The sequence below is a fragment of the Mesoplodon densirostris genome, chromosome 10 (genome assembly GCF_025265405.1).
Source record: "Mesoplodon densirostris isolate mMesDen1 chromosome 10, mMesDen1 primary haplotype, whole genome shotgun sequence".
Lineage (NCBI taxonomy): Eukaryota > Metazoa > Chordata > Mammalia > Artiodactyla > Ziphiidae > Mesoplodon > Mesoplodon densirostris.
Window position 1 is genome coordinate 84,343,882 of NC_082670.1, and position 25,327 is coordinate 84,369,208.

General features: G+C 44.4%; 1 protein-coding gene across 4 annotated transcripts in view; it reads right to left on the minus strand.

Annotated features, from left to right (window-relative positions):
• Positions 1 to 25,327, minus strand: part of PRICKLE2 (prickle planar cell polarity protein 2) — a 363,924-nt gene that overhangs the window by 116,754 nt on the left and 221,843 nt on the right. The window contains exon 1 of one of the 4 annotated variants that reach the window (XM_060109420.1): positions 10,895 to 11,243. The exons of the other annotated variants lie outside the window; for them this stretch is intronic. The gene's annotated coding sequence lies outside the window, so the exon portion shown is untranslated. Of the gene's footprint in view, positions 1 to 10,894; positions 11,244 to 25,327 lie in introns of those variants that run through there. 4 annotated transcript variants of the gene reach the window in all.

The window sequence follows — 25,327 nt, forward strand, 5'->3', positions numbered from 1 at the left end:
TTCTAGTCCAATTCACCATCGCCTCCTGCCTGGCAACAGCTTACTTATTCTTCCCTGTATCCACTCATTCCTTTCTAGAATCTATTTTCTACTAACTGTTTTGTTTTTTAAAACAATGGCGATAACACTCAACTCCCCTGCTGAAAAAGCTCCACTGGCTTCCCACTATAATTAGAATAAAGTACACACTCCCCAACCTTGGCCTCCGAGATACAATTTAATCTGGCCCTTTCCTGTCTCTCCAACTTCATTTTGACCCACTCCCCACCTTCTCTACCATCTTTCGGCCCCGATGACCTTTTGTTTGTCCTTTGTGCTTGTGTGTGTGCCAAGGCCATCCCTCTCTTAGGATCTTTGCAGTGGCTGTTTTACTGCTTGGAGCATCCTACCCTGAGCTCTTTGAGCTGGTCTATTTTTCATTATCCATGTAATCACTCAAAGGCACCTCCAACAAGAACCCTAAAAAAATTGCCCACTTTCCCTTCTCATTCACTCTCCATTCTATTATCCTTTAATTTTTTTCTTAACATTTGTCACTGTCAGAAACTATTTTACCTGTTGCTGTATCTATTAAATGTTTTTCCCACGATAATATAACTTCCAAAAGCTCAAGGAGGTTACCTTGTAACTAGAACAATAAGCATTCAGTAGGTAGTTCTTTAAAATTTTGAATCTCTAATACCCAGCCCAGAATCTAGCTTGGCAGTTCTTAACTAGAGGCTGAACACTTCATGGGCACACAAAGAAGATAGAATCAGTATGTAAAATTTTCACTTTTTAATATGTATTTTATGGAATTACTAAAAATGTATACTGTTAAAATGATGCCAACATGTACAGTGTGAGTTAACTATATGATCAGTAGTACATCAGCAAAACCACACCAAAGAAAGACTGTCTTCTTCCAGGATTAAACAAGACAAAGGAAAGTTAGGGCAGAGAAGAATATATTTATGTTGAGAACAACCAAGAACTGTATACCATAACTGCAGTGTAACTTAATTCCGCTAAGTGTACTGCAAAATGTCCAATATTTGAAAGAATGCCTTGAATATAGAAAGACTGAAAACCCCCAGTTTAACCTAAAGTAAATGTTCAAAAAAACTGTTGAACTGTTAAGTGAATAATAAAAAGTATCTGAAACAGAGAAGAAAGAAGTACTCTTGTGGCTTTGGCATCTGAGACTACAGCCCTCAATTTACCCATCTGTAAAATGGAAGAGAACCAGGTAATTCTCCTTCCAGCTCCACAGAGCTTCATCTTATCTCCTGGGTAGCTTCGCAGAACAGTGATGTATTTCTATAGGGCCAAAGGATAGTTTCTTCCAGTCCCAAGTAAACCTTAGGAGAGTTTCCTGGATGAGTTTACAACTATCTACCATCCAATACAGCACTTCTTATTAACCTTTCAGGTGACTTTACACATTTAAGAATCTGATGAAAGGCGGGATCCTCTCCCCTAAAAGGGTGAACAGGACTTCCCTGGTGGCGCAGTGGTTGAGAGTCCGCCTGCCGATGCAGGGGACACGGGTTCGTGCCCCGGTCCGGGAAGATCCCACATGCTGCGGAGCAGCTGGGCCCGTGAGCCATGGCCGCTGAGCCTGCGTGTCCGGAGCCTGTGCTCCGCAACGGGAGAGGCCACAACAGTGAGAGGCCCGCATACAGGAAAAAAAAAAAAAAAAAAAAAAAGGTGAACATACATACATTCATAGAAAATTCTGCGTTTAATTTCAAAAAGTTCGTCAATCTTTGCTGGTCCTTTGGTGCTTGTGGATCCTGAGTTAAAAAATACCTGGTTTAGAGAACTGGCTAAGTGTAAAAGGTCCTCTCTGCTATTCCTCACAGGCCCAGAGACAGTGCCTTATATCTTGCAGATGCTCCATTTCTCACTCTTTGCACTGTTTTCTTTTAAAAATTCAAAATGGCACACGATATCATCACAACCACTTAGGATGCTGAATCTTAGAAACTCAATGATACAAGGATTGAAAACAATTTTTAATCATGGCAAGGGCAAACCACACTGGTGTTTACGCAGCCCAATTGACAAGGTGAACGGAAGGCAGGTTCAAGCTAGGCTGATCAAAATCAAGCCCAGCGATCAGGCTATTTGCCTTTCAGAAGCCATTCAAGCAAGAACTCAAGCTCCTGTTGTTAAGACAGGCACATGTGAATTCTTTGCTCTGCGTTTTCACCCTGCTTCCTAATGAGCTAGGTGTTTCAAAGTGGTGGCCCAACCTGCACAGGAAGCAGGGGAGGGGCTTAGGGGAGGGGATTCATTGTCCCAATTGGTGGCAAGCTTCTAGTCCTTACAGGCTCTCCAGGTGACTTCTGAGATGATGACCTCAAACGCAAGTAGGAGACTTAGGCAGTAATTTAAATGAACTCCTGAATCTTGATAGATATGCTGCCAGGAAAGGGCTTTAGCCAAGGGCATCACAGCTGTGAGCCAAGAGCAGCCACTGCATATGCACTGGCCACCTAGCCAATGGCTGAGCTGCCCAGAGGATGCCTACAGGAAACAGTTCATTGTAAAGCAGGTATTCCTCTGGAAGCATCAGAGCAGGGAAGCTGGATAAAGACCCTACATCGCTGGTAATGAAAAGTGATGGGAACCTTAAGAATGGTCACCATATTAATTAGAACAACAGGATGTAGATCCCAGAGAAAGAAAAAACAACTATGAAAACCTTAACTAAAACTTTCAAAAAGCTTTCAGGTCATCCACTTTGGGGAGGAAGAATAAATGCAGAGTAAGTGGAAAACAGAATTTCTTTTCATCATGCCTAAGCAATTAAGAGGTGTTTGATATATATTTACTAAATTGAAAGGAGAACAGGACTTCCCTGGCGGTCCAGTGGTTAAGACTCCACGCTTCCACTGAGGGGCGCAGGTCTGATCCCTAAAACTGTTCCAGGGGATCTTTGCTCAGTCAGGGAACTAAGGTCCCACATGCTGCACAGTATGGCCAAAAAAAAAAAAAAAAAAAAAAAGCGGAGAATCAACTTCCAGGGAGTGTCCAAGGGTAGACATGACATGTAACTTAAATCTCTTAGGGTAACTACAACTGATGAATACAGGCTACCTGGAGTGCTGTGTTGAGTAGGATTCTGAAGTGGTGCCGGAGGTTGACAAAAAGAATGTGGTGTGTCATCAGTGAGGTCCACAATGGACAAGGGAGATGGGGGCCTGGCGATGCAGGTGCTAGGTATCTGCCATACTCCTACTAAGATTGGGACATTTCTTTTTTTTTTTGCGGTATGCGGGCCTCTCACTGTTGTGGCCTCTCCCGTTGCGGAGCACAGGCTCCGGACACGCAGGCTCAGTGGCCATGGCTCACGGGCCCAGCTGCTCCGCGGCATGTGGGATCTTCCCGGACCGGGGCACGAACCCGTGTCCCCTGCATCAGCAGGCGGACTCTCAACCACGGCGCCACCAGGGAAGCCCAGATTGGGACATTTCTAAGAATGGGGTTCAAGCATGGGTACACATTCAAGTAAGAATACTTTTCCCCACTGAAGATTTCCTCTGTCATTCAAATAGAAGCTTCTAGAGGAATAACAAGGAGGGGTGAGGGAAGAAAGCAGACATCTGTTTATCCTGCCAGATCACAGCCTGGGGTCCAGTGAGCGGTGAGATATCAAACTCAGATGATGCTCACAATCAACCCACAATCAATCCACTTGCAGGAAAGTCGTGTTCAGGGTAGTAATTTACATGGTTGCCATATCCTCAATCACAAGACACAGTCAATCGGGTAACTGTGCTTTTCTGTAAGGCAGAAAAGTGATTGGATATATTGTCCAAATTTGCAAAAACAAGATTGAAAACAAAATGGGATTTAATTCTAAACAGCCAGAAATTCAGTTAATCAGAACCTCACATTCCTCTTAGCTGACACTTCATTTCCTAGCTGAACAACCCAAGACAACAGTGCAAACACCTGTGCTCTTCAAAACTTCACAAAGCATTTGACTTCAGTTAATATAAACTGGAACAATATTTTTTTCCCTTAAAAACAATACCATCCCATCTGGGAAACACCAGCTTCTTATAATTCCAGTTGTGCTAAACATTTATAAATAATACATACCATACAAATAAATGCATTTATTTATATGGTATGCTTGCATAACACACAGAAGTTCCAGGATTGTTCACATCTATCATTTCTACAAGTTGTGCAAGCTTCAGAGTCAAATGATGTGAGTTCAAATTCCAGCTTGGCCATTTACTAGCTGTGCAACCTTGGGCAAGTTATTCAACCTCTCTGTGTTTAGCTTCTATAGAATGCAGCTGATAAGAGAACCTACCTCATAAGGTTATTATGAGACTCAGTTAAGATACAGCACATGAAAAAATAGTGAGCATGGTGCCAGGCACACAGTAAGCAGTCATTAACTGTTAGTTATTAATTACTTTCATTACTCCGCAGAAGGAGAAACTGAGTCACAGAGCAGCTAAGAGATCTATTTGAGGTTTACTGCTATAAGGAATGACACAATTGGGACTGGAACCTGGGCCTTCTGAATTTAGTCCAATTTCCTTCCCTGTGCAGCCCTCAGTGCTTACTACAAGGGTGGCTGAGAAGCAGCCGCACTAGCATCACCAGGGAGCTTGCTAAAAATGCACAGTCTGCATTTCATAAACACCCCCAGGTGTATAAACAATAAACTGGAGAGGTCTTGGTCTCAGACGCTCTGCAGGATGCCGGCAAACGTGACACAGCCCAGAGGGCTTCTGAGGGTGAAGGAGCGGCACCGACACACTGAGGGATGCAGACACCCCCCTCTGCACTAGTCTGAAATATCCAAAGGTCAGAGGTTTTTGCAGGAAGCTCCGAGTCACTCTCTGGAGGGCTACCGCTTCTCATATTCCAGCGCGTATTCACAACACACAGAGGTCAGGTCCAGATATAAAACCTGACCTCCTTTCAGTTCTCCACCCAAGAACAGCCGATGGTAAAAATCACACGCCTCCACCAACAATGGTGAATTTCTTCTCAAAGTTCATACTCATCCAGGTCAGTGCCGGAAGAGAACTTACAGACCATCTAATTCTGGACCTACGTTTTAGGGAGGAGAGAACTGAGGCTCAGAGAGGGGAAGCACATACCTTCTAGTTAGCACCTGATGTGCATGCAACGGGCAATCAAAAGCCAAGAAGCCTGGCCCCCTCTCTAGACCCCACTAGCCTTGCAGCAGAATCACCCAGTTCCCTCTAGCCCAGCAAAAGGGCTGCTTCCATTCGCCCGGAGCTTTTACTGCTCATCAGAGCGTGTCTTAACTGACTTTCCAACAAACCTCACACTTCCATTCTAAAAGCCACATTCAAAGCTGGAGGTGAACAAGCTACTCGGTTCTGTTTTGTACCTGACACAGTCTCTTGGCTGTTGCCAATTTTACCAAAAGGTCCAGCAAAAGGATTTTAAATCAGTGGCTACATAATGAGGTATTTCTCCCATGAGGGTTCCATAGAGAAGATCTAGAAGGTAAAGAAAAAACATTCATAATACATTACAGTAAAAAGTGTAAGGAGGCCCAGAATGGTGGACATCATTCAGGCTTTGGAGGATGACGATCCTGGGTTTGAATTCCAGCTTCACTCTTTCTTATCTGTGTAACGTCGGGCAAGTTACTTAACTTCCAGGAGTCTTGGTTTCTCCATTACTAAATAGAGTTAATAATATCTAGCTGTGTAATTGCTGTAAGAATTAACAAGGCAAGGTACGTCAAGCACCCTTCACATCAACTAGAACATGGTAAGTGTTCAACCTATGATACTTATTACCTGTTCTACGAATTCACACACTAACACAAAAACTATTTCAGACACATAGATACCCAGAACATACACTGACATAAACACTAACAGCTATCCTGAAAAATATCTGACCCTGTGACCACAGAGAGTATAGCTGTTTCTCAGTTGAGTCCTGGAACTTTCATGAACAAGCATCTCTGAGGACTCACACTGATGAATGGACGGCAAGAAAAGAGCTGGAAAAATGGCATCCTGCCCAGTTGAAATGAAATGCTAAGAATCCCTGTCCCAGTGACTTTTAACCCTGGATGGGGCTGGATCCTATGTGTAAGGTTTGATTTTTAAAACCAAGGAGGGATGGGGGAGCTGAGGCCAATGGTACTCCCAATGTGAGGCAAATGGAGGTAACTCAAGTTCCGTCTACTGGGGGACAGACACAGCGCTGGCCTGTAAAAGGTACCAACCTGGACTCCAACTCTATCCCACACCCCAGGGGAAATATGGTGCCTGCAATCCCTCCAGCGCCCCAGGATGGTTTATGCACAACTGCCAGGACCAGGAAGAAGGGGGTTTCAGAAATCACCATTATTCCTTCTTCCTAAAGGATCACCCTACTGTCCTGAGTGAGCAAGACTCTGGTCACACTTTCTCAAACGAGGCTGGCCCTGACTCCCTTGATGCCTCCACTTCCAACCAGCGATGCCTCTGGATTCTGTACTCTCGACGGTGTTGTGTCTCCTCTATGTCAGCTCTCATAAAATCTGAGTCTCCAGTTCGGCCGACTTGATCCTTATGGACTTTACAGCCAAATGCGTGCCAGAAGTGTACCCTACGCACCCACCAAGGAAAGGCAGGCTCATACTGTACTTGAAGATGTGCTCTTTGGAATAAATGCATTTTTAAAAATAGGCCATGGTGCTGTGGTGGAAAATTCTTGCTGTGTTTAGCCCCATGTAGGGTTTTAGAATTTAAAATGGCTGCACTATGGATTCTGTAGGACAGATGGGTAGAGGTATTTCTAGCTGAAGTACAACCGTGGTGCTTGTCTTCTGAGTTGTGACTTCAGCCAAAGGGAACTTCAGCTTTGCACTTCCATGGTGGTTTGGAGATTGCTCTGATATTCTCCCAGCTGCTTCCCTCCTGCCTCTCCTCCTAACTCCTCCACCCAACCTCTCCGCTTCTCTCTCTCCACACCTCCCCCCTCCACCGCCTCTCCCCCGCATGCCCGCTTCTTTCTCCCTCTGCCTTGTCCCCAGGGAAATAATGGAAGAAGCAGGCCTCTGGATTTCAGACTCCAAACAAAGAACTGCTCAAACAACATGCCAAAAAAAAAAAAAAAAAAAAGAAAAAGAAAGAAAGCCAAGTCTCCGAAATCACTGTCCAGGTCCCCAGTGGAGACTGCGGAGACTCATGATGCTGGAAACTCGGTGTGATCTTATCCAACATTTCCTCCCCTGCTTCATTCAAACACACCCCCTCTACCCACACACATTCCACACACACATGGACAAGATATAAAGACGAGAACATTTCATTAAAAATCTTTTCAGGTTGGGACAAGAGCAAAGGGCCAAGTGTCAGCCCAGAGCATCAATGAGGAAAACAGATTTTGCCAATGCCTAGCCCTCAAGCTTCCTAGTCTGCAATAGTTCATGGTCACCAGCAATGACCTGATTATATAAGCACGACAATCAGGGAGGGAGTGAATAGAGAAAAGCTTTTGTAGATCTTCAAGCACAAAAGAAAAGTCTCCACCCGAATGCCACCCAGAATTCCTGTCTGATGGACAGAGCATCTTGATTCTTGGGTGTTTGAAAACAAGAGAGAAGAGAGAAGACCATGCCTTTGGCTTCTGAGGTTTCTGCTAATTCAAGGCGAACAATACAGAAGGGAGGTTAAGAGCCCTGCTCAAACTTGGAGCGTCTGCAATCCACGTGTAGTAAGAGCAGCGCTACACTGGGTACCAGGATTTGTCACCAGCTGTGTCATTTAGGGTAAGTTACGTTCTCTCTTTGGCCTTCAGTTTCCTCTGTTGAATGAATATGAAAACTACTGCCCCCTGTGGCTCACAGATTGGGATCCAATGGGAAATAGCAAAACCATCAGCAGCAGAGGAAGGAAAGTCCAACACCTGGTACGAGCCAGGAACTGGGCAAGGGAGGTGCAGCCACCATCCCCCAGCAAGCCCATGAGTCCCACGAATCCAGGGAAATTTACTTCTAATATATTTAAAGTTTTTTTTTTTTTTTTAATTTTAGGCTGTGCCATGCAGCACGTGGGATCTTAGTTCCCCAACCAGGGATTGAACCCATGTCCCCTGCATTGGGAGTGCAGAGTCTTAACCACTGGACTATCAAGGAAGTCTCTATTTCTAATATTTATATGGGGAAACCAAAGTTCAGAGAGCTTAGGCTCTAAGGTCACGTATACGATCAGGAGGCAATGCAGGTGGGCTGTTATCAAGGGATAACTATGATTCTCCATGCAAAACACTACTTTACTAAAGACCATGGCAACCTGGAGTGATCAACTCCCAATTCTGAGTTTCTGGAGAAAGAACTTCATGCCGGACTCCTCTGGTTCCTTTAACTCACTTTTAATTTGTCCTTCAGACCTCTGCACTGGAGTTCCAGTTCATCTAAATTTAAAAGAAAGACGTTGAAAGGAAAGGGAGAAACAGCTGTCAAACAGCATGACTGAAGTATGCTCACTGGCAAAAGAGGAAGGGCGAAAGCCTAGCAAGGATGGATCTTGTCTGTGGACAGAAATCAAGGGCAGAGGGCTGGGTCACAGGCAGGTGAGCAAGGGAGGCCCATTCTTTTCCCTTAACAGCTGATCCATAAGCTAAAGTCACCCATACGGTGGCGTAAATGAAGCCTGGGAACTTCCGAGGAGCCATCCAGCAGGTGAAGCCATATTTAAAGGCTTCTGTGAAGGAGAAAATGCTTAGTGTCCGCACTGAACAGAAAGTAGAAAGAAAAGGCAGGCCTCTCACGCATGCAGCGTTGGATCAGAGGAGAAACGTGTACAGAAATCCAGAAATGCACTGATTCCAATTTGGAGCCCGCAGCGTTCTACAGGAGACTTGTCAGCTGCCAAACAGGAGAACTTCTTTAAGGGTGCCTGAGCCCCAGCTAATGCTAGAGGATTTTCATTCTACCATCCTGACACTTTTAGTTTAGCAAAATACAGTAGCCTGGACAATACACTTTATTCTGTCAACTCAGTCCACAGAGTTGAAATAGTGGAAAGTTCCTTTGAGTGGGAATGGTTTGGGACCTTACAGGGACTGAAGATGGCACCTTTGCTGCTGGCTAAACCTCTCTGCACACAAACGGATGTGAGCATATTGCCTTTTCAGTGGACTGTCCTATTTTTTAGCAACGACGCTTAGAATAAAGATGATAAAAAGGTAACAATCACAACCACCACCACAGTAATAGCTAACCTTTATGGAATAATTATTATGTGGCTAGCACTGTGCTAGGTGCTTTTTGTATGTCATCTCACTGAATCCTTACACCCTGCCTATTGGTTCTACTGCTCTTCTCATGATATATACAGGAAACAATACCCAGAAAGGTAGCTCGAAGTATTTTCAGCTCTTTCTGAATCCAGAGTCTGAGCCCTTGATGATAAACATCATCCCCTACTGCCTAACCTCTAAATTCCCTGTTCATTCCTTAAGCTTCCATGAATGCACCTTCCTTCCAATTTTTTTCCCCTACATTGCATGGTGAACCTTTACAAACCTGCCATTTCAAACAATGCTGTTTTACAATTTCTGGCGGTCCCACGATTGTTTACAGACTGTAATGCCTGATGGAGCCAACATGTTTTAATTTTCACATTAAAAAAAGAATTTCCAAGGGGAAAGAGCATTTGATGGAAAGGTAAAACCTTTACAAGCACTCAAGGAGGCATTAAAATCCAAATTTCCAAAATACAGTAATTCCGTTAAAGTTGTGACTTACTCTGGAGCCCAAGGGGACACTCATCCTGACCACTCTGTGAAAGCCATCAGCAGCCAGTAAGCCTTCTGGGAAGCAGGATTAGAGCAGCCAATTCAGCCTCCAGCAAGGAGACCAGGCTGCTTCATTTAGTTTAAGTCTCACTGAGATGGTTTAAAACACTCCCTGGGAAGAGATATTCAAGCAAAGCAAATTGCAGCCTTGCAAGCTGCAGCTCTGGTACCTGACAGTCCCCGTCTACAGCGTCACAGCACATTGGAGCCCTCCCCTGACTGTGGCCATGGATGCAATGACTAGAAGCAAAACTGCCTCGCTGGGGAAATCACATACGTGTCCAAGTTATACAAGGGCCACGCCTGGACCAGCGGACGGCATCACAGCTGGTACAGATCACTTAACCCAGTGTGATTTGGCCAAGCTCGGATTATTTATGGTTCATAAAACTCCCATGAGACCCCAGCATATTCTAAGACCACATAACAAAAAATAATGGGATTAAAAATCTGTATTTCATCGCAAGACCTCCATGGCACATTAGTAATGCTGTGATTGGCTTTGGGGAAACCAAGAGCAAGGAGAGCTAACTGTGGACACTCTTCCAAGAAACCCAATGTAGAGAACGCACTGAGTCATGTGTTTCAGCCAGGCTGTGCAGTCATATTCTGGAGCTCTGTCACCATTTCTAATCTGAAAGCACTGGCTAAAATTCAACCTAAATAATTCCAGCGCCATTTCTTCACCTGGAAGTCTCAGCTAAGTCTTCATTTCCCAGAGCCTCTAATGGTTTCTTACATCCTGAGCCGAAATGCAAGAACACAGCCAGGTGCGTGGTTTGTTTTTAAGCCCTCTCCCCTTTTAGTATGATTATTTTTTAAGGATAGCTACACTTCTTTTAGAGAAAAGCTGCTTCTAAAGTACCAAGACGTGAGTGTTTCTTCAGGACTTCCTAGAGCTGTGAAATGTCACTTTGCAACTGAGCTTTTGAATAAGCATAAAAAGGGAAGAGGTGCCAGAGGGCCAAGGAAAACAGCCACCTGGCAAGATAACGGAGCCCCCATGTCCTGCCTCCCCCCATGCAAAGCTTCTAGATCTAGCTTCCTCATCCTTCCTAGAAAATACGCTGTTGTTCAATTTGTGAATTAGAATAAATTTCTTACCTACCTCAAGGGAGGGTGAAATTCCCAGTCTGGATGGAAGCTTCCGCCAGACCCTCCGAGCTTGTCAATTACCCCAGTTCACTTTTCCCCTGGGTCTGGCTTCTAAGAATGCAAGCAGGACTGTAGGCAGCCAAAGCATCTTTTTCTGGAAACCCTTCTCCAAATCTGGACCCTTCCTGCAGCAGGAAGGCTCAAGCCAGGGCTGCTCTGCATTCGCTCACGGGAAAGAACACTGCTGGATCGAGCCCCTCTTGGGATCCACCAGGCAGGGGAAAAAGTGTGACTTCTTCCCTCCCTTCGGATCCGATCGCCTTCCTGAGAACCTCAGTTTCGTCTTAACTCCCCTTCTTCACGACAATCTGCAGGAAGTCACAGACCGAAGCTTCAGCGTCACCAACTGATCCTGAGCCAGACCCCGGGAAGACCAGTCAGCTGGTCGCGGAGCCCAAGATACTGAACCAGGAAACGTGCAGCTCCGCCAAAAAATAATAATAACAGTCGGCGGAGCTGCTGGTGGTGCCGAACTCGCTGTTGCAGTGCTCGCATCCTCCGCATGCTAATGAAGCCGTGACGTCAGCAAGTCAGTCGCGGCATCTGGATGTCCCGTCCCCTCTGCCCAGCGCTGAGATTTATTTACATGTAAATTAGCCTCGCCTTCCAAATCAATAATCCCCAAGCCAGGAAGAGGCGAAGAAAGCCTTTGCTGGATGCAAAGGCCCTAGCGACACAACCTCCAAAGGGGTACAAAAATATCACATAGGAGAAGAGAGGCTTTAAAGATACACGCCTTTTTTTTTTTTTTTTTTTTTCTTTTTAAAGGCTGTGCTCTTATATGCCAGGGATCAGACCTGGGCACAGTTATAAACCTGAGCGCCTGTTTCAGATTATATGCTACATCAACCCAGGCGTGGAATCAAGAGCTTTCTTTTTTTGCCCCCCTCCAAATGCCTCTACTTTCTTTTTCTTTCTTTTCTCTCTCCAACTTCCATTTCAGGGTATTTGCTGGCTTGGGACTATGTCAGCCTTGAATTTTTTTGCACCTCCGAGATAAAACACAAATGACTGCTTTCCTCACGTGCTTGGGTGTTGAATTAGCCCCCTCTGTCAACCCCTGACCCCATAAACCTGCCCAGGGGCTTCTGAGGACCCTTGGACCCTTAGAACACACTGCTTCCATCTGTCCATTTTACAGATTAGGAAACTGAGGTTTTGAGTGGAGAAGAGGCTTTTCCAAGGCCACACAGGGATTTCAGCAGCGGTGGGCCAGAACTCACATTTCCTGGACCTCAGTCCATGGCTTTGTTAAAGATCTTTGGGTCTCCAATCTCCATCTTTCTGTACCAACAAAGAGGTCTATCCAAGCAATCAGGAAGAAAGAACTCTACAGTATTGGGTAGCCCTGGGTTTGAATCCTGGCTTTGTTGGCTGCTAGAGATGTGACCTTGGACAAGTCACTTTAACACTTGGGGTTTTCAGTTTCTTCATCTGTACCATCCCTTCATTCAATAAATACTTTCTGAGCACCTAACTCTGTGCCATGAGCTGTTCTAGGGACTGTGTATAGGTACAGTGTTTGCTCTGAGCTTTAGTGCAATAAAGTAAAAATACCGAGTGGAACTGCAGTAAGGATGGATACAATACCAGTAACAGTAAATTATAGTTATTTCTGGTATTTTCGATGAAGTCAGAAAAATTCACTAAGGTTTTCCTTCCACTAGGATAGCCTTTGTCTCTCTCCTCCGAGTGTTTCTGTGGTCATCTTTTATTGTTTAAAATCAATTGTTCTTTCAGTGCTGCCTATGCAGTATGCTGAGCCAGGGGAGAGGCAAGAGCAAGCCAATTCTCTGGACTCTGTGCCTGTGATAGGGAAACGCTGTGGGGTCCTCGGGTGGAAGGTGAGTGAAGAGCTGGGGAGGCTGGGAGAGAGGTGTATCCCGTCATGCGCAGACGTGTCCCCGAGGACAAAGCAGCCAGCACGGCTCCTTGCCCATACTCCCCACTTCCCCGCCTGAAGAACCCACCCCATGAGCTCTGCCCTGCCAGCTAGAGCTCCTGAAGCTTCAAATGAATTTCTCTGTTGGATGTGGGGAAGTTAAATTACGTCCTTTGTTATGCATAATTGTATTAATAATGCTTAATAACTTCTTTCAAATTGCTTCTCTCTGGTTCACAGAAGACCTTTCATGGTGAAAATCATGGGACCTGAAATAACTTTTTACTAATAGAAACTGAATACAAGCGAGTGAGTTATACTCTGCTATAGGTCTCCATCACACGGAACACAGAGCACGTGGGGAAGCAGACGGTTCCCCCCAGACCACAGTATGCTTCAATAAGATTAGCAAATATACCAGTTTAGGGCCACCAATGGCCAAGTGAAAGCAGTGACGCCCTACTCTGGTGTGGCCATGGACAAGTCACTTCAACTTTCTATGCCCCAGTTTCTTCATCTGAAGATGAGCCTCTCTGATGTACTTATATCATCGGTGTGATCATACAAGACGTATGAGAAGCAATTCACAAGTGACGGACAGGGAAGCAATGAAGAGGAAAGCAGAGCAGAGAGTGAAAAGAGATTCATCTTCACCTGGAGTAGATCTGACACGTGACCATCCATTTCATAAGAGGGGATGATATGACATGGGGTCCGGAATGGAGTGCCTGCGGTCAGACCTTGGCTCTGACATTTGCTAACTCTCTGATTGGGGGCCTGAGGCTCTTATCTTGTAACAGGAGGGACAATAACAGGGCCTACACTTGCAGGGCTGTTTTGAGGATCAAATGATCCTCAGGGTGAAGTCCTTAGCACTGAACCTAGCACACAGCAAATTTTAGCTATCGGTAGTGGAAGTGATGACCTTTTACTATTCACTCTGGCACTAACTAGTTAAGGACGAAAGTTCAAAAGTCAGGAGGAAGTGGGTAAACAGAAGACTGCCAAATCTTCCCCATTCCTAGGGCATGACTCAAAAAAGTTCACCTAATGTAGGTGAGCTGCTGACACACTCTTTCTCCATGAAGCAACACAGATACTTTTCAATGGCTATGAAACTGGGAAGCAAGAGAAATGACCAAGAAGCCTCAGGGGTCTCTCCTTCTGAATCTGCACAATAGAGCAAAACAACTGTGTTTCTGGGAAGCATGGGTCCTTCACCCATTCATTCATGTAACCATTCACTCATTAAGTGAGCTCCTATGTGTCAGTCAGTGTGTTAGCCCTTAGGGACATCATGGTGACCATGAAAGACATGGGCCCTGCCCAAAAAAGCTTAGAAATGAGAGGGGAAGACAATTACGCAAGCAATTAGAGTGTGATGCATATTATGACAGGTGCACGTGCAGAGTTCTCGAAGGTCTGATTGCAGTCAGGAGGGGGATGGTGCAAAATCACTTCGCCAACGTCCTTTTGACAGCATGTGCTCTGTGAGCGCAGCTTAGAGGTGGGGGGGCTGGTGATCTGTGCACCACCCTCGCACAAGATGACTGAAATCACAAAATCCAGGGATCGATAATTCCTTGTGACAATTATTTTCATCCTGGAGAATATTCTATTCTGGATTTTTGGAAAATACGCTGTTAGGAATTAGACAAGGTGAGGCAACAACTACTTTGGAAATTTCAGAGATCTGGTAAATAGGGGCAAAGCTCGCCCTGTCTTTACACAACAGAGTGATACTGCACATTCATGACAGCAAACTTCTTGGCGGTGGGGGAGGGGAGAACAGGCTATGCCCCTGAGACCTTCAGAACCTTCTATTGATATAGCACAATACGATATTTATATAAATGACCACAATTGCATACAGTATATAGGAAGAGAGACAAGGAAGACAAGATTGGTTGAGGCTGCAGTGATCAGAAATCAGGAAGAGTGTGATTTGAATCACGGTGAATGTCCAAAAAAATTGGGGGGCAGGGGAATGAAAAAAACAAGGTTATGAGGGAAAGGCCTTACTAAGCATGACACAAAATCCAGAAGCCATAAATGAAAAGAGTGCTGAAAGTGCCGAGGTCAAATTCTAGATGGTAGAGAGGGTGCTGCAGACAGGAAGAAGAGTACAAATATGAGAGAAACGTGTTAGCACAAGTGCAGAACTAACAAAACTCCTCTGCAGGAGCACAAGATGGCAGAGCAGGACCAACAGGACACTGGCAGGTAATGACAAAGAGGCCGCTTCATACATGTGAGAAAATCAAATCATCTTTCCATCCCAGCCAGCATTAGTCAAAGTCTTGTTAGAGGATTATGGGGAAAGGGTAATCGAATCACTGCTGGTTAGCTTACAGAAGAGAAGGGTAAGTGATGAGAAGGACTGTGGCCTCCCAAATGAAGGGCTTTAATGAGGACGGTCATAATGAACAGTTTTTTATCTCCACCTCCATAGGTGTAAAATAAGAAGGAATGGATTTTCAATGAGCTAAAGAGGGATTTCACTTGGACCTAAGGAAGACGTTTGAATCCAGAGATGATAAGAAATGGCCTGGGTCACTCAGAGCAGTGGCAGCATCTTTGCTCCTAGGAGCACTTTACAAAGAAAAAGACAGCATCAGTCCTGGCTGGTTTAGATGAGCGCCTTCTGGCTCTGCTACTGTGAAATCGTAACTACTGTATTACCAAAGTTTCAAACGACTTATCTAATAATAAAGGTCTTAAGTTCATTTAAGTTTATTTTATTTTAGAAAAAGGTAAGTATGTGTAATTAATGTATATATATATACACACACATATACTGTAAGTATATATTTTATATTAGATAGAGTTTTAAAGAATATATTCTTTAACTTACAAACTTGTTATAAATTATTATATAACTTATAAAACATATTATAGAACTTCTTTATATTATGAACTTTTAGTATGTAATATATATTATATATTTTATATTATATATTTTTAAAGAATATATTCTTTAAAACTTTGTAGTAGGTATGTGTGTGTATATATACATATATACATACATACACATGTATATACACACACACATTGATACATAATATAAAGAGAGAGAGAGAAAGGGAGAGATTTATACAGTTTTAAATAATCTACTCAAGAGTAGTTCTCTGACATTTTGATTTCAAAATCCAGCAAATGTTTCAAAATGAGGGAGAGGAGGCTGTCAAAGAACTGTTATATTAGTTGGGATGGGCTAGGCTATTATGCAGTAGCAATCATAGATCTCAGTGATTTAACACAAAGAAAATTGATTTCTCACTCATGCAAAGTTGGCTGGAGGCCCAGAACCTCTCCAGGCACCTCCATTCCAAGCAGTGACTCAGGGATCTAGTCTTCTTCTTTCTTGTGTATCTGTGATCTTAACACATAATTTCCAGGTTACAGAGACAGAAGAAGAGAGAACTGGAGAAGCTTTTAGGTGCCTCAGCTTACAGGTGAGTGACATCACTTCTGTTGGTCAAACTAGTCCCATGGCCTCGCCCAACTGCAGGGGGGCTGGGAACTGTACACCCAGAAATAAGAGGAAAAAGAGATCATGAGGAGCCCTGGTAATGCCTACCACAGCTGGCAATTTTTATTTTTGCCATGTAAATTCATTTGTAAAAAAATAACACAATGTTCTAAACCCATAATGTCTTAAAACAAAGGTATGTTTAACATCAAAGAAATGATAATACTCCTCAATGAATACTAGAGATCAAAGTTGCATCTGTCTTGCCCCAAAAGGAAGTAAACAAAATATTCTCGATTTTTATTAACTTCCAAGCAAAAACATCTAACCCATGTAAGCAGAAAATAAATGAAAATTTGTGAAGCTTCTACACTGCAGGTAAAGATAAACAAGGCACCCAAAGGTGGAGCTGCCTTCATAAGACAGAAATGCTCGAAAGAGATCCTCCTCAAGCGATTCTAACCACTTTTCCAATTCAGGCCGACAATAATCTGGCTCCTGCAGCAGGTGGGGCATTGTCCTGGAAAGAGCCCAACAAAAAGACCTGCACTGAAATCCAGCTCTACCACCTCCTAGCTGTATGACCTTGCTAATTAACAGCCCATCACCTTTTCTAAGCCTCAGTGTCTCCATCTATAGAATGGAGACATCTATCTACCAAAGTTTGGGCAGGATTAGATGAGTCACTTTCTATACAGTGCTTTGTAGAGTACCTCGCATGTAACAGGATACACTACAGTAGCATATACTATTACTCCTCACTTGGTTTTCAGAGAAGGGAGCAAGAATGAGAGACGCAGCCATAAATGATAAAACTGTTCATGCTAAACATAAGGATGACCCCCTCACCACAGCACCCCCTTCTTTCACATCCATTTATATAAGATTCCATCATCATAAATGCTTCTCAGACCATGGACACATTTCTCTATCTTGTGAAAAATAACCTGACACACTTTACATCCAAAAAAGAGGCCTTCCTTTTCTTTTTTTCCACCAACTTAGGCATCAGCCACATTTCATACATTTTAATTATTCTTAATCCCAATAATCTAATGCACAAAATTTTAACATAGCCTTTTAATCCTCTTTTAATTACATTAATTCAAAGGAGAAATACAGACAAGCTACTGTGGGCAAATCAAAATGAAAGACTGCTCCCTTCCCCCAGAAGATTAGAAACTGCATCAATGAATTAAACATGTTTACCATCATACATTTCCATGAAAATATTGTTAAAGTGACATGATGTGCTAGCAAACATTACTTTGTTTTAGATAAAGAACGCTGAACTTAATTACAGCAGCTTTTTGTAACTACTAATTTTCATTAAACATCAGAATAAAAAGCTGAATTTTCTCTATGTAAAGGACCACAAGAACAAGCACGGATTGTACAGGGATGCTTTGGTTTTCCAGCACTTTCTAAATGCAGGCACTCAAGCCACTGGCATGCTTCTTTGGGGAGAGAATGCTGGAAAAAAGGGAGGATGCCCTGGAAAAAGACTGAAAAAAAGACTGCCTCATAAAATAGCAAACTGGCCAGAGAGATCTGTCTCAGGAAAATTATCCTGGAACACAGAGTGTCACAGATGTACCAACTGACATACTATTTTTCTCAAGGACTAGGAAGGACTTATATCCCAGGTGTTCTGCACACTTTCTCTCATTTGGTCCTCACCATCATCCCAAACTGTAGCTCTGATTATCCCACACTGATAGATGAGGACAATGAGGCTCAAAGGGGATAAAAGAATGACACAAGGGCTTCCCTGGTGGTGCAGTGGTTGAGAGTCCGCCTGCCGATGCAGGTGACATGGGTTCGTGCCCCAGTCTGGGAGGGTCCCACGTGCCGCGGACCAGCTGGGCCCGTGAGCCATGGCCGCTGAGCCTGTGCTCCGCAACAGTGAGAGGCCACAGCAGTGAGAGGCCTGCGTACCGCAAAAAAAAAAAAAAAAAAAAAAAAGAATGACACAAGGACCCACAGCTGAGATTTGGTGTTGGGTCTGATTACCAAGTCCATATTTCTTCCTCGAACTCAAAGGTTCTCAGTCATCCCCACAAAAACGAGGTGTGACCCAATCAGGGTGCAATATGTTGGAATTAACTTATTATTAAAAACAGAGAAAAAACACAGAAGGTTCCCGGGTCACCCAGGTTAGATGGATTCCTTTGTACAAAACTCAACAGTACTGCTGTCTTAGATGTGTGTCCTTTCCTTTAGAACTTGTGTCCTGTTTCACAGTTTCTGCAACCGTGGTTAGCAGTTCTGGTCCATCCAGGTTCAATGTTAATGATCACTTGATTAATATCTCTAACTAGACTATGCATCTCTGAGGGCAGGGACATGCCTTTTCCGGCTCACCATTCTATTCCAAGCACCTAGCAGAGGACCCGGTGACCTGACAGCTAACGAATATTTGCTGAATGAATAAAAAGTTTGACAGTAATTTTTCTTGCCTAGAAATTAGAGGGAATTCAGGATTATTCCTATAAGAACATCTCTCCGCTCACGTGCATTGCAACATGACTGTGTGAGTGGGAAAGGAGAGGACGGAGTAAACCTCTCTGACTTTCTTCGTTTAGCTTCCAGGATGTCACATTCTCCTGCTTTTCCCTCCTACCCTCTGGCTGTTCCTCCTCATCCCCCTGACAGCTAAACACTGTAATAGCTCAGGGCTCAGTCCTGGAACCTCTACTCTTCCCTGTCTACCTTCACTTCTTTGATCCGGTCCAGGGTCTTAAACACCATGTCCATGGCCAGACTTATTCCATGAACTCAAGGCTTTACAGATCTGTCTGCCTATGTCACATCTACATCTGGATGTCTGAAAGTCTTCTCAAACTTAACAAGTCCAGACCTCAGTTCTTAAAACCCACCCCCCTCCCCCGCAAATGTGCTCCATCTGCAGCATTCACTATCTCAATTAATGGCAACTCCATCTTTCCTGGTTAAGAACAAACACCTTCGAGTCACCCTTCACTCTATTCTTCCTCTTGCCCTTGACATCTAATCCAGAAGCTGGCAAACCATATCCCACCACCAGCCAAATCCCGTCTGCTTCATCTTTTTGCAAATACCATTTGATTGGAACACAATCTTGCCCATTCACTTATTTATCATCTACAGCTACATTCATGCTTGGACAGAACTGAGTAGTTGCAACAGAAACTGCATGGCCACCGTCACTATCTGACCCCTTACACTGAATATTTTGTGACCCCTGACTAGTCCTGTTGGCTCCGCCATCAAAATGTATGCAAAATCTAACATCAGTCCATCACCTCCCCTATTCTCACCCTGCTCCAAGCCACCACCATCTTTCTCCTGGATGGAGATGCAAGCCACCATCAAATCTCACCTCTACTTTTGCCCCCCTTCAGTCTATTCACAAAACTACAACCATAGTGATTCTCTGAAAACAAACATTAGAGCATGTCACACTTCCGCTCAAAACCCATCAATGGGGCTTCCCTGGTGGCGCAGTGGTTGAGAGTCCGCCTGCCGATGCAGGGGACACGGGTTCGTGCCCCGGTCCGGGAAGATCCCACGTGCCACGGAGCGGCTGGGCCCGTGAGCCATGGCCGCTGAGCCTGCGCGTCCAGAGCCTGTGCTCTGCAATAGGAGAGACCACAACAGTGAGAGGTCCGCGTTCGGCAAAAAAAAACCAAACAAAACAAAACCCATCAGTGCTGCTCATCTCAGAGCAAGGCCCTTGAGATCTAGGCCCCATGATTTCTCTGACAGCATCTCCTGCTACTCTCCATCCTGCTGTCATTCAAACACTGGTCCCCAGACACACCAGGCACATGCCTGCCTCCCGGTCTTTACACTTGCTCTTCCCTCTGCCTCAAATATTCCTCCTGCAGATGGTAGCCTGACTCACTCTCTTATCTTTTCAAGCCTTAAAAATGTCACCTCAGTGAGGGCTCCCCATCCTATCTGAGACTGTCCTCCCTCCTATCTTCCTAATACTGTCAGACCTTTTCCTCACTTTGTTTCTCCTTAGCACTTAGCAACCTTAATATCAAATTTTTAGAGATAATTTATAAACCACACGGTTCACCCATCCAATAGGTTTTACTATATTCATAGAGTTGTGCAACCCTTACCAGAATCTAATTTTAGAACACTTTCACTAACCCCCAAAAGAAATCCCTTAGCAAGTAGTAATCGCTCCCCATTTGCCCCACTGTTCTAGCACTAGGCAAACACTAGTCTACCTTCCGTCTCTAGAAATTTATTCTGAACATTTCATATGAATGGAATCATATAATATGTGTCCTTGTGTAACTGGTTTCTTTCATTTAGTATAATATTTTCAAGGTTCATCCATGTTGCAGCTTAGACGAGAGCTTCATTCCTTTTCCATGGCTGAATAATATTCCACTGTATGGATATACATTTTATTTATCCATTCATCAACTGATGGACGTTTGGGATGTTTCTACTTTTTGATTAGTATCAATAATACTATCATGAACATTTGTGTCCAAGCTTTTTTGATGTATGTTTTCATTTTTCTTGGGCATATATTTAGGAATGGAATTGCTGGGTCACGTGGTAGCTCTGCTTAACACTTTAAGGAACTATCAACGTCTTTGTCAACACCGCAAAATCAGTCATTAATCCTATTAGGGTTCCCTTATATGCGATTGGTTGTTTTTTCTTACTACTGCTTTCAAGATTTTCTCTTTGCCTTTCAACACTTTTACTATGATGTGTCTCAGTGTGGCTCTCTTTTCATGTATTTACTCGGAGTGCGTTAGCTTACTGGATGTATAGAATAATATTTTGCATCAGATTTGGGAAGTTTTCCACCATTACTTCTTCAAATATTTTTTTCTCTCTTTTCTTTTTTTTTTTTTTTTTTGCGGTACGCAGGCCTCTCACTGCTGTGGCCTCTCCCGCTGCAGAGCACAGGCTCCGGACGCACAGGCCCAGCGGCCATGGCTCATGGGCCCAGCCGCTCCACGGCATGTGGGACATTCCCGGACTGGGGCACGAACCATGTGTCCCCAGCATCGGCAGGCGGACTCTCAACCACTGCGCCACCAGGGAAGCCCTCTCTCTTTTCTTTTTCTTTTTTTCCCCCCCCTCCTTTAGCTGGTCCCATTATGCATATGTCGGTATGCTTAATGGTATCTCACATTTCTCAAAGGTTCTGCTTTTTTTTTTCCCTCCTCATTCCTTTTTACTTTTTCTCCCTACTCTTCAGACAAAATAATCTTTTACTGGTTCACCTTCAAGTCTGCAGACTCTTTCTTTCTCCAGATTAAATCTACTAGTAAATTTTTCATTTATTATTATACTCTTTAACTCTAAAATTTCCATTTTTAAATAATTCTTTAAAGGAATAATTTCTCTTTATTGATATTCTCTATTTGATGAGACACTGTCATCATGCTTTCCTTTAATTCTTTAGATAGTTTCCTATAGTTCTTTGAATATATTTATAACAGCTGCTTCGAAGTCTCTGGTAAATCTGACATTTAGGTCCCCTCACAGTTTCTTCTGCCTACTTTTTTCTCATGTGTATGGATCACACTTTGTTTCTTTGCATGACTCATGATATGTTTTTGAGAACTGAACATTTTAGATAATACACTAGCAATTCTGAACACTGACTCCCTCTTCCCTTTCCCAGGCGTTTGCTGCTGTTTGCTTATTTGCTTCGTGACTGGCTAGGCTAGTTGAGTGAAGTCTGTTTCCCCTGCAGTGTGCAGACTCTGATGTTGCTCCTCAGAGGACATGAGCACAGTATCCATGAGCACCCGGCTGGTCTATATTTATCAGATTCACACCCAGCTATTAGCCTCCACTAACTGCTAGCTGATTATTCTACTTACTGTTTTCAACAATAAATACCCTGAAGCATAAACTGCTCCACAGTCTGATCTGACTGAAGTAGGGCTCCTCTGCAAAGGCAGGGTGTTGCCAGTCTTTGAGGTTGTCCCTCCCAGGGGGAAACCATAGCCCTAGACTGAGATTTAGGTGGGGATGGAGCCCCACCTTCTTGGCTGCATATTTCCAGAGTAGATTTTCCATCACACTGATCTGTGTTGGGGGGAACAGGGGAGATGAGCGGGTCATGGCTCAAATGCCATACGTTCTCTGTTCTTACCAAGATTTAATAGATTTTCTTGAATAGCAGTTTCTCCATTTGTTGCATACATTTGGGACAATTTTTCAAAACCATAAATGCTTGTTTTTTTTTAATAAATAATTTAGAACAGTCAAACAACTGTTTCCCTGGCTAATTTAAAGGGTTTGCCATGCTTCTCACACTGCCATTTTGAAGTTAATGTCCAGCACTTAACACTCTTAAACCACTATATGATTTACTTGTTTATGTTGCTTTATGCTCTGATTCCCTTCAGAGCCCTAGAACGTAAGCCCCATGCTGTGGTGAGGGGGGCAGAGTTTTGTCAGTTTCAGTCAGTACCCTAACCTCAAAGCCTGGAACAATGCCTGGCACATAGTAGGTCTTCAATAAATATGGGCTGAACGAATGGAATACCCATGAACAGCAGGCTATCTTATGTACGCCATGGCTGACCATAAACTGCCATGGCTGATGATTCATTCATGAGACAATTATGGATAACTGCAGTCCTATATTTCCACATAACATTTTTTTGCAATTCCCTTGGAAGCTGATCACAGCCCTGGGAGACTGTCACACCTGTGACTGTTGTCAGCAGATGACTGATGGAGAAGAAAGAGTGAGAAGTATAGCTATGGCATACATATCCCTCAACCCTCTGTGCTGGATTCCACCTCTGCTCTTTTTCATCTTAAATATTCTTTAACATCTATAAATAGCTTGCTATAAAGGCCGTCTAATTTATCCTGGTTTGAAAAAAAGTCCTGCTATAATGGAACTAGTCCTGGAAATGCAATCAGGAAGCCTGTGTCTGATTCTGGGCTCTAGCTCTTGTGGTCTGTGTGCCACTGGGCAAGTTACTTAAACTCTCTGTTCTTCAGAAGCCTCCTCTGAAAAACGTGAATAATGGCGAGAACTGATTGTAATAGCTTTTCTTCTCATATGAGTTCAAACAATCTTTGCAAGGCGTTTTGCACAGTGTCAGACACACCCGGAGCACTCATAAGTGTTAGGTACTATTACGATTATCTGTAAAACAGAAATCAGAGACCTGCTCAGCCATCACACTGGGGTGAGCTGTGAATTCAATGAGAGAGTGGCTAGGAAGGTACATTGTTCATGTGGATGTATCATGCAAAATTACCTTCTTAGAGCTACAGAACTAAGCCTTTCTGACCTGCTGGGCTGAGAAAAAGCCTCACCAGTGTTTGCTTCTGTTCTAATCCATCATGCTACTCCTCCAGGCCTGTGGTCCCATTACTCAAGCCCCAGGCTCAACGGGGCCCTGGAGGAGAACTGGAAATCCTGTCTGAAGACCCTCACCTTCCCTCAGGGAGGAAGTTCCTGGCACAAGGCTATCATTTTGAACTCTGTCTTCCAGCCACCATCTTGCTCAACAGAGGACCAGGCGAAGGCAGAGTCCAAACTACAAAAAACATATCCAACTTGAACTTCCAGACGAAACGAGCGGTGGAAGAGGTTTACTTATCCACCGTAACCTGCTTGCCTTCAGAGAAGCGGGTAGTGTTTGACCTAACATGAGTCTGAACCACCAGGAGAGCCAGTGTCTGGAGGAGAGAGAAACGTTCCCAATGGCCAGGGACCTCTGGGTATCAGGCAGGACGTGTCCAAGGTCAAATCCTGACTCTGTGCCTTATTATTAGCGGTGTGAAATGGGACAAGTCACTTTTTCTCATGAGCCTCATCCAACAGTCTCTGCCTCATGGACTTTCTGGACTATATGAAATAACACAGGCAAAGTTACCAAGCACATAGCAGGTTCTTAAAAAAGTTAATGCAGGTTTTCTCTGGTGGAGTAGTGGTTGAGAGTCCGCCTGCCGATGCAGGGGACGCGGGTTCGTGTCCCGGTCTGGGAGGATCCCATATGCCGCGGAGCGGCTGGGCCCGTGAGCCATGGCCGCTGAGCCTGCGCGTCCGGAGCCTGTGCTCCGCAACGGGAGAGGCCACAACAGTGAGAGGCCCGCGTACCGCAAAAACAAAACAAAACAAAAACCGTTAATGCAGTCTGAGTGTAAACGCACCACAGTCAGGACGGTGAGGCACCATCCCAAGCCCTCCGACTGGAGCAGGGGTCGGTCCCTGACTCTGAGGCCTGCGGAGCCCCTGACAGCCAGGGCGGTTTGCCCGTTGCCTTGTTTATTCTGCCTGCTCCCCACGACACCAGTGCAAGCAGGAACCCTGCTGGTGTGTCTTCGGGGTCACCGGGGGACAGGCCCAGATGGACGTCAGAGCAGGCTGCTGTGGTGAATTATTTAGCACCCCTGCTCCGAGGTAGCAGCCCCTGACTCATCAGGCAGGAGCCACATTCCTCTTCCCTTAAATGGCACATGCAGAGCCCTGCTAGGGGGTGGGGATGGCACAGTCTTCACTGCTCAACTCCTCACAGCTGGGGCGGCTGTGGAAGGAAGGGATGTAGGAGCCCAGCCAACAAGAAGATACACAGAAGAGGAGGTGCAGCTAGCTCCAAGGAGGAGAGCCACATTACTGGCAACCAGAAACACCAAGAATAAAAGAAGGTCAGGGTCAGCCAGTGACCGGAGACAGCTGCCCCGAGAAAACAGGGAGGCTTCTTGGAAGGATCCTTTGGTACAGATCAGAATCATCAAGTGGCACCCACGGACACACCAAAGGCCTCTAGTCCTTTGGGATCTCCAAGGTGACTGCTCTGAGGAGCGCCTAGCCATAGGGACATGAGTGGAGAGAAGATTTATAAGCCAGGTTTGTAAGTAGCATTTACTGTACACACAACATCTCACTGAACCCCCCTGACAACCCTCCAAGGTTATATCAATAGTCCTTTATCACAGATAAAGAAACTGAGGTTTGGAGAAGTCAAAATCGCTGTAACTGCAAGCATTCATCTAACTACTGAACCTATTTCCTTTTTCTCCTATTTATTGCTGTT